Raw genomic sequence first — 9,784 nt, 5'->3', positions numbered from 1 at the left:
AATGTACAAGAGCCCCTAGCGGATTTTCTCAGCAACTTGTTGTATAAGCCTTTATGTTTATAACCTTCCTTCCAGACCCTCATGTTATTGTTTACTTCAGTTTTGATTTAAGTAATTAATTACAACATCCCTAGAGTGAGTGAAAAGTGGAATTTGTGTGAAAGTTTAGCTTATGAAATGAAATGAAAAAATAACTTTATTCTGGGACATATGTCCCCTAAGAATAATTACATGGTTCATATAGTGAGATTTTTATCTGGGTAGTGTTTACAAATTTTCAGATAGTAGAATGAAATTACATTGTTTTTTTTTCTCAAATGTATCATTAAAATTATCCATTCTGGTTTAATAACAGGGATATGAATACCACAAACACACGAAAGAACTGAGCTGTCACAACAAAAATGGCGGCGATCTCAACTGGTCTATTGTGTGACGTCATTCTCCATTTAACAGACCAAGTAACAGACTCTCAGCCATGTTAAATGTTATTTCGTTTTACCATGGTAAAAGAAGGCAATTTTTTTCGATTTAACATGAGTTTTTCCATTTAACACGCTTTAACATGTTAAACCAATGATCATGAATACCCCTATAATAAGAAAGTTGCCGGACCTTTCTTATAATGCCATAGAGTTCCTTAACAAATTATCATATTCACTTACCAATTAATGAACCCAAGACCATTAATAGATTTGGTGATACAGATTTATTATTTTTTTTAATAATATGTCGTACCAAAAATTAAGTCTTCGTATCATTATATAGTGATATTTTTAAAACTTTGCGTGTAACTGTACGATGTAAATATTCTAATTAATTATATTTGTCATTAGAAAATATAGATTTATTAAAAAATGACTAACGAGGGAAGGATAAGACTGTAGGAACACCGATCTCACTGAACCATTTTTCGGTGATACTAGTTCAAAAAATATTAGATGCATGTCCCAGGGCTATGCCAATGAACCCCAGAGGCCAAGGAAAAAAATATATATTTTTTTTATATAATCGCATTACGACTTTGCTTAGCATGTATTTAATAGATATTATATATCAATCTATTTATTTTTTTATGCAGAATAACAATAAAACATGATTGATCGTATTAAATGAGTATAATTGCATAAAAAATACAAAAACTAAAAGACACTTCCAATAAAGGAGACCAAAAAAAATTTTTTATTTAAGAAAAATTAAGTGATATCCGTTTATATAGATAAAAATTTGGAAGATATTTTTTTTATCTATATCCCGTGTTCATGACAATGATTCATATAACACCTGATAATATTATCCAAACTGTTAGAATGTTTTATTTCCGTTTTTCCATCCCATATCCGTATATATAAGAGGTAGACAAATAGTTCCTAACAAAGAAAACATTTTATTTTTCCGGTTCAAATTTGTTTACATAGATCCAGTTTGGTAAGTAATTTTTAGTTGAGATTTCCTTAAACCACACTTAAGTTTAGTATAGATTGGTGCACTCGTGTTGAAGTTATTAGTCCAGTAAAAAATATATCTCTACCTAGAAGTAAGAGTAAACTAATTTCTGTTAACGGATTTTTGTGTAAAAATGTTTGAAAAATACCATAGTTTACTAGAATTTTCAAAATGGCTGCCATATAATTTTAGGTTTACTGACAATAACTCCTTGAGTATTGCAAGTAGCTGAAATATTATTAGAAACTAATTAATAGTGCATTTGACTAGCTTCAATTTGAGCTCTAATAGAGTTCTTTACGTTAAATATTTTCCTAGATACACTTTTTCGGACAACAATATTTTTATCGAATGAGAAATTAACATTATGTTAATTCATTTTGGAAAATATCATGAAAACTGTCAATCTTACGGAGATGTCTATTACTAACTAGTTTCACATTGAGCCTACCAGATATCTTTACACCCAACAGTTCCTGAGATATCGAATAAATTTTCAATTTTTAAATCCATTATTTTTTAAAACTAAGATTACCTATTATTTTTAAAGACTGAGGATAACTCAGATTACCTATTTTTTTATCGAGATTATCTATTTATTTTTTTGAGGCTGAGATTATTTTAATAAAAATAATAATAATTAACAATTAAATACAATATCAAATTATATATGCAGTGATACATGTAAACTAACATTGTAGTTTAGGTATAACACTTAATCCATTACAAAAGACTGATCTACATGACTATTATAAGGCCTATCTGGACATACGGAGTTGAGCTTTGGAGCTCCACTAAACCATCAAATTCCTCCAGAATCCAATCCTTACAGTCCAAAATCCTCCGTAAAATCCTTAATGCTCCTTACTTTGTCACAAATTAAGTCATCCATCAGGACCTCAGTGTTCCATATGTTGCCGATTTGGCCAGAACCAGATACCGTTCCTTCCATGATAAACTTCTCAACCACTCAAATCCACTTGTTTCTAACCTGACTCTTCCTTCATTACCTAATAATCCTCCTAGGCGTCTGAAAAGAAGATGGTCTCGAGATCTTCTCCTCTAGTAATGTTATTGGAGTTCTATCAGTGGGTAGATTCTCCACATGTTTGTATCATGTCACTATTAGATTAGATTTTTGATGATACAAATCATAGTGACATGATTGTCACCTACAGCAAATTTACTTGTTGTATATATGTGTATACAGTTGTAAATAACAATAAATAAATTATTAAAAAAAAAAAAAAAGGTATAACACTTCAAATTTATAGTGAGAAGCTCAGAGAAGCTCAAAATCTAACACGAGCGTCTAAAATTATGCCTACCCCGGTGGTTAACATATTAAAGAAAACCATCAATTCTTAAATTAGTAATGGAACGATGTTTGATTGAAATCTAAATACCGTTCAAATTGCTAGTAAGAACCCAAGTCTCTAATTTTCAGCCATGATAATTTCAAATCTATAAACATCGCCAGCTAATTTTCAAGATATTGACCTAAAATTTGATTGGCCATCTTAATGAACTAGCCTCAAGGACTTCATTATTTAAAGCATTATAGATGTCTGATATTACAAAAAAAAATTCGTTAAGTGTCTATTCCCAAGTTAATGTCTTGTGATCTTAACAAACTTAATAACAGTGTTTAAATCCTCCTTTAGGCTATGGATATGGATTCGCGATCGAATTTAGTAAATGTATTAAAAATAAGATAAAACTATTATCACAATGCCTCTGTATTCATTCAGGTCTGTTTTGAATGAAAGGAAATCGTTACATTTTTAGGTTTATTTCGACTGAATTGCAGTAACAAATAGTTTATGAATTTAATAATATTTCCACTGAATTCGCAATAACTATTATTCCTTAACTGGGTGATAATAAAATTTTTAAATAATTTCCTACAATAAAGAAAAAAAATGATCACCAAAACAATAAGATAAGCATAAAGAAAACCAATCATCAATAAATTCATAATTTTAAAATTCCTATTTAGACGTTTATCATTTTTTAGACTAACAATGGTCGAGAAAACTTTGTACCTATGAAGGGAATAAAAAGAAATTATCTCCTCGGAATCGAATCTTTCCACTCGAATTTTACCTACTGTAGGAACAAATCTGTTTAAGATTCTATCAATATGTCTGTAGATATATAGATTAATTTGTTTTCGGGTATAATTGAGAGAACCGTCGGCCCAATTTTGGTGAAATTTTCAGGTATAGATTAATCTAAAATTATTGAATCAGACTCGATCCACTATATGGACACTAATCTACTAACTTATTTTTCTTCCCATACCTATATTTTGAAAAAAGATCGTCTGATTTTGGCACAAATTTGGAAGTAAGATGGAAATTGCTACAAAATAGGTCTAATATTCATTTTATCAGATCAACAACTTTTGTTTATTCTCGCGAAAACCTCTCTGTATCAACACATTATTCCTTCGAAGCCACCATATTTTAATAAATATCATTAAACCAATACTCCTATAAAGACAGAAGTTATAAACTACTTTAGAGTTCATTAAACAAGCATTAATTTGTGTGTTGGTAGACCTCAGTACGTCTAGTGGTTCCTGAGATATACTTTTTTATAAACCAAAGTTTTTGTCTGTACAACAATTTGTGAATTTATTTTAAAAAGTACCATAAAAACAATTACTCCAACGAGGATAAATGTGAGAAAATACTTTTAGCACACTAAACTAGTTTTAATGTAAGTGCTAATAGACAACTGGGTCCTGTTTCATAATAAAGTACAAAATAATAATATTATTCTTGTAGATTTATCTTAATTAAATTACACTGACTTGTACAATAGCAACTTTTACTTTAGTATTTTTTAATTCCTGTAACATCACTAATAGTCATCCCTATCATGAAAAAAATAAGTGTTAGTATTATTACCACACTAGTAGTCTACACTTGTACTATGAACTTAGTAACTTTCATTATGAAACAGGCCCCAGTGCGTCTAATGGTTCCTGAGATATAAATTTCTCAAAATAAATTTATCACTAACTACTGACTTTCAGTACATTTTTTATGAAATATTGCTCTTTAAAAAAGAATATCGCGGGAACTATTGAACGTAAATAGTAAATTGTAGAAAATGTACCCTTCTTTAAATGATGTTTAATTAATTTTTTATTGCTGTAGTAGTTTTAAAGATATGGAGCTGCGAATGAAAAATTCATCGGCAAGTCAAAACAAAAAAATATAAATATTTCGCCACGTTATCCTGAGAGCGGTTGAGTTTGTTGGAAAATAAGAAAAACCAGTGCAAAGTAGATTCTGGAACGCACCGAATATTTCCTTTTTTAACTTTTTATATTTTTTTCTTAACATTTTTAGAAATGGGCTACGCTTGGGGCAACACAGGATACCACAACTACTGATTCGGAGGATCCCCCCCTCCCTCCTACGCATCATAAGCATTTTCCCCGCCTGATTCGAGATATCTCAGAATTAATATCTGCCTGTTCTAGATAAAGGATTTTAATGTATTTATTACTCATTTGTATCATATTAATCCTTATATTAACAACTAATGCGAATAGTGATCTTTAATTTCGTTTGAAATATTTATCCAATCATTAATTTTTTCTCCATACTAAGAAATAATGATTTTTTAGTCTTGTCGTTTGTTAATATCTAATGGTATAACAGCCAAAACATCTCGATTTTTAAACCAATTATGATTTCATAAAAATAACAATCTGTTGAAAAAGACCTACTATTACATTTCAAAATTTATGGTGTTAGATTTAAAACTAACCTATGGGTAAAAAAACAAAAAATTAAGTCTGAGTTTTATACCATATAGCATGGTGTGGTTAGTTCTAATAATATGGTAGGGGGAAGGTGGACAGAGATGTGAAGAAATCAGGCATGAGGAACACGTGATAGTTTACGATTAGGAACAGAGAGACCAGCAATAATAGGTTATTTAATAGGTTAAAATCATTGCATCTACCTTTTCATTACTTTCACTTACTGATCTATGGTATATATAGTAATGGCAATGTATTGCGAACGAGCGAAATTTCTAATTTGAGTTTTCAACGGAAACACACGTTTTGAGTTCCTCTGGGTCAAAATAAGTCTCGCAAAATGGTCTGCGTGTGTCTGTTTGAATGAACAACCTAGCTAAAAAATGAAACTGAAAAGGTATTCTCATTGAAATGGCGAATTTTTAAAAATACGTCCAAGTACCTTTAATTTCGTTTATTCGAATGAATAAATACAAAATATTAAAATATTTTATCAATAAATACAAAATATTAAAGAATTTTATGCATAAATACAAAATATTAAAGAATTGTATGAATAAATACAAAATATTAAAGAATGTTACGAATAAATACAAAATATTAAAGAATTTTATGAATAAATACGAAATATTAAAACATTGTATGAATAAATACAAAATATTAAAGAATTTTATGAATAAATACAAAATATTAAAAAATGTTATGAATAACTAAAGGAGAGAGTCTTACCATTTGAAGGGGTAAACCAGACACAAGTTGATCTGTGCTGATTGCATTCATGCACTTCATTATCTACCTGTTAAACTGTTGTGTTCTTGGAAAAAGAAAAATTTATATTCGTTATTTCCACTTTGAGAAACCCTAAAATACGAATTTCTATAGAAAACTTTCGCTGGTCTTATATTTTTGTTTTCGAGGCGAGCCCACCAATCTACACAAAACTAGGGAACTTATAAAGATAGGTAAGTGAAAGTTGTGTTATGGGGTGCACCGCACCTGATTTTCTGTCCTCAGCAAATTGATTATCTCTTTTTAATGAGATCATCCTACGCCTGTCCCGTCTTAGGACGCTCAAAGGCACTGTCTTGGGGTAATTTATCTCTGAGAATGTAAGGTACATTATCCCCCTGATAGAAGCTGACTTCCAACCATCAAGTCGATCATAGACTGAACAGAATTAAAAAGTTAAAAATTATCTACAAATCACTAAAATAGATAAAAACGGGAAACCCAATCGCCAATATTTAAAAATAACGTAGAGATAAATAAAAGAAATTTATTACTTAATGAAACTCAGGTTCGGGCTTGCTAAATGCAAATGAGGATATGAAATAGTGAAATACTGGCCCATGTTCCAACCTCAAACGGAAAGAGAACTTTACAAAAAAGGATACGGATTGAAAACAAACGCCCCGGATCGGACATGAAACGGTAAAACACAAAATAGCGGACCGACCGTGGTAAAATAAACAAGGGGAGGATGAATGGGTAGCGGCGGGCTCTGGTAACAAGGGGCATTAAATAACAGCGAATCCAGTCCTCGCGATGATTAGACCCGTCCCTCCAGCTAATTCATGGTCTCTTCCTCCAGTGGTTCTTCGGCGGGGCCATCGGGGGCTATAATCGCCTCGGTGGACGGTCCTCATTATCTCTTCCGTATCCCAGGGTGTGTTTTCTATCGCCCAATCAGTTTCGAGTTTCAATTTCACTAAATCTGAAGAGATCTTCCTGCTTCAGTTCATTAATGGGCCGACCAGTGTTCTACCTACCACTGACCTCACTTACTGGTCGTTGGCAAATGAAGTCCTGACAAGAGATTGTGACTCTGGAATTTAATCAGAGTCGAACGAAAGAATCTAATCCTCAAGTGATTCACATGATAGAACCACGATTTACCTGTAGCCGGTCGGTTCTCTACTTAGGAGAGTTGAATAAGTGCGATCAATGGATACTTTGCTTTATTAAGGTCTACTTGGCACCATTTTTTTTTTCAAAGTCAATTTATAAAAGAAAAAGATATTTACTTAAAATACTTTATGAGGTGTAGATAGTTGACCGTAGATTAATGATTGGAGAAGTTTGTCGGGGGGTGCGGTCAGCAATGAACAACATAAATAAACAAAACCATATTTATTTATTTTATGCCGACGTTTCGACCTGAGTTTCAGGACTTCATCAGGGGTTATGGCGTAGAAGGTAGGCCTGCAACTCGAATTAATAATTATAAAGAATTAAATAATTAATAAAATACTTTATTAATTATCACCAGTTTCGATCCCATTAACACTTTGAAATAATAATGATATGAACCCTGAAAGAAGGGTCATGGGCTCAGTACTTTGTAAGGAAGTACTGTTTTTACAACAGATATACAAGATGATTTTTTCAGGATCACGGTCAACCACCACATTTTTTCCTAAACAAAGTACCCACCTTATGAGGGCTGCTGAGTGGACCCCAAGAGGACTCCAGAACCCATAGGGTTGACTCTCGGCTACAGTGTATCAGAAAATAATTATCTGGCACAGCCGAATTGGAACCCGGGGCTAGTACTATAGTTGCTAACCACTGTGCTACCACGCTTCCAAACATTTGCCAATGTATACTCAAATTAATTCCTTAAAGTTCCATAGATTGGGTAATAAACCTTTTTGTTTCGCAAAGAATCTTTTTGTAGAGTGAGATCTTTAATTATGTAATAAAAAACTCTATAACAGCTGTTATCTCTATTTAAAAATTTAGTTTCAGTCATTACAACAAATTGTTTTATTCATAACATTTTTTGGGGGTTTAATGGTCTGTAATGCAACAATATGCAACGGAATTGTGAGTACTTTAAGTTTATATACTTTCGGAACTGTTTCTTATTTCATTCTTAACTTTTTCAATGAAGTTAACCTAATAGTTGTTAATGTTTCAGTGCTAAGTAATCATTTGTACCAATGTATAACTAAGTGTCACCAGTCCGATAGTACTATCAGAGTACTGCGTAATGGTGATTTTTTTTTTTAGAGGAGATGGGCTTTTATGTGATAAAAAAATTCGAAATATATATCAATATTTTTACATAAATATGTAATAAAAACAAGACATATTTATATAATTATAATATTAGGCCTCGATGTCTTCTAATGTGGAAATGGAGGGCTACCGATGGGTAGTTTCTTCACAAATCTCTCATTCAAATATTTCATATTTACTAAGAAACAAATTAAATTAGGAAAAGGCCAACATAAAAATCATGAAAACAAACAAAATACCATATAAAAACTTTTTAATCTTGTCTAAACAAATATTTTTCAAAAAAGAAAAAAATGCATTTAATTTTATAGTTATTTTAATTCGCTATTCTCATTTTTCTCATCAATAAATAATTTCAAGTGAAATCTGCATCTTTTAGCCGGATCTAAACGATTCTTCATTGGCACAAATCAAAAATAATTACTAAGTTTTGGAAAACAAAGAAAGAATGCCGGTATCTACTCGGTGTGTTCCCGAGAGCCAAATGGCCGACCTCGAACATGTATTGACTATTATAACTATGTTTGTTATAAAAAAAACAAAATAAAAAGAGGTAAAGTGGAAAGGAACTTTAATATCGGCAAAGAAGATAGTAGATAATAAAAATTCATAAACATGTTAGATAATCTTTATTAAATTCAACTTTCGTTCTAGTATTCAAATAAAATACTTATTAATTTAATTACTCAGATATAAAATGTTCCTATAAATGTACATTTGAACAAAAAGAAACCGCTGAAGTTAATGTACAAGATTTGAAACATTTTCATAACAGTACATGTTTATTTTAAGCTTCCCCTTGAAAAATAATTGTGTTATATATAATATTTATCTAAACATTTGTTTATTTCTCTAATTTAGTTACTGACCATAGACATCACGAAATCTGATGAGCCCCATCATCAGATAGCAGACACAATGCATTTTCCAATTTCCTGGCGTTCCCTTTCCTCATTTCCCCCTTGCAATGCATTTCAAATGCAGTACAAGAGATCTTAATATTGTCATCTACCCCCCATATATCAAATCCTAGAGACCTAAATCTAATTTACAAAAAAATGTTTAATTAAAAAAATATTAATAAAAAAGGGAAATATAGACTAAAATATGGACCTATTTTAAATTTTTTTATATTTTAAAATACCCCCAAAAAAATTAAAATCTGTACAACCAATGAAGAGTCAGGGGTGCAGTACTTAGTAAGGTAGTACTGTTTTTAGAATAACTGTTGTGCAAGGAATCACGCATGACAGCCTAATGTTTCCTCAATTGAGGATACCCACTTTATATGGCTGGATGGACCCTAGGAGAGCTCTAAAACCCACAGGGTTGGCTCACGGCTATAATAACAGAACTGGTAATTATTTGCCACGGCCGGATTCAAACCCATATTTGAACTTAGTAGAGCAGTGCCTTAGCACTGAACCAACCCTCCCTCACTAAAAAAAAAATGTAAAAACGCTGAAATATAAAAAATAAAATGGGAGGAAATATGGACTAAAAACACATATATAAGAAAAATATGTATGTATATAT

General features: G+C 31.3%; 1 long non-coding RNA gene across 1 annotated transcript in view; it reads left to right on the top strand.

The window, feature by feature from the left end:
- Positions 1–7,935: 7,935 nt before the first annotated feature.
- LOC106677309 (uncharacterized) overlaps positions 7,936–9,784 on the top strand; it is a 5,944-nt gene continuing 4,095 nt past the window's right edge. Inside the window, exon 1 of the long non-coding RNA XR_010844600.1 lies at positions 7,936–8,053. This is a non-coding gene — a long non-coding RNA (uncharacterized lncRNA). The remainder of the gene's footprint in view (positions 8,054–9,784) is intronic.

This window comes from Halyomorpha halys, unplaced genomic scaffold (genome assembly GCF_000696795.3).
Source record: "Halyomorpha halys isolate HHAL.00 unplaced genomic scaffold, Hhal_1.1 Scaffold94.1, whole genome shotgun sequence".
NCBI lineage: Eukaryota > Metazoa > Arthropoda > Insecta > Hemiptera > Pentatomidae > Halyomorpha > Halyomorpha halys.
This window is presented reverse-complemented; position numbering and strand designations above follow the sequence as displayed.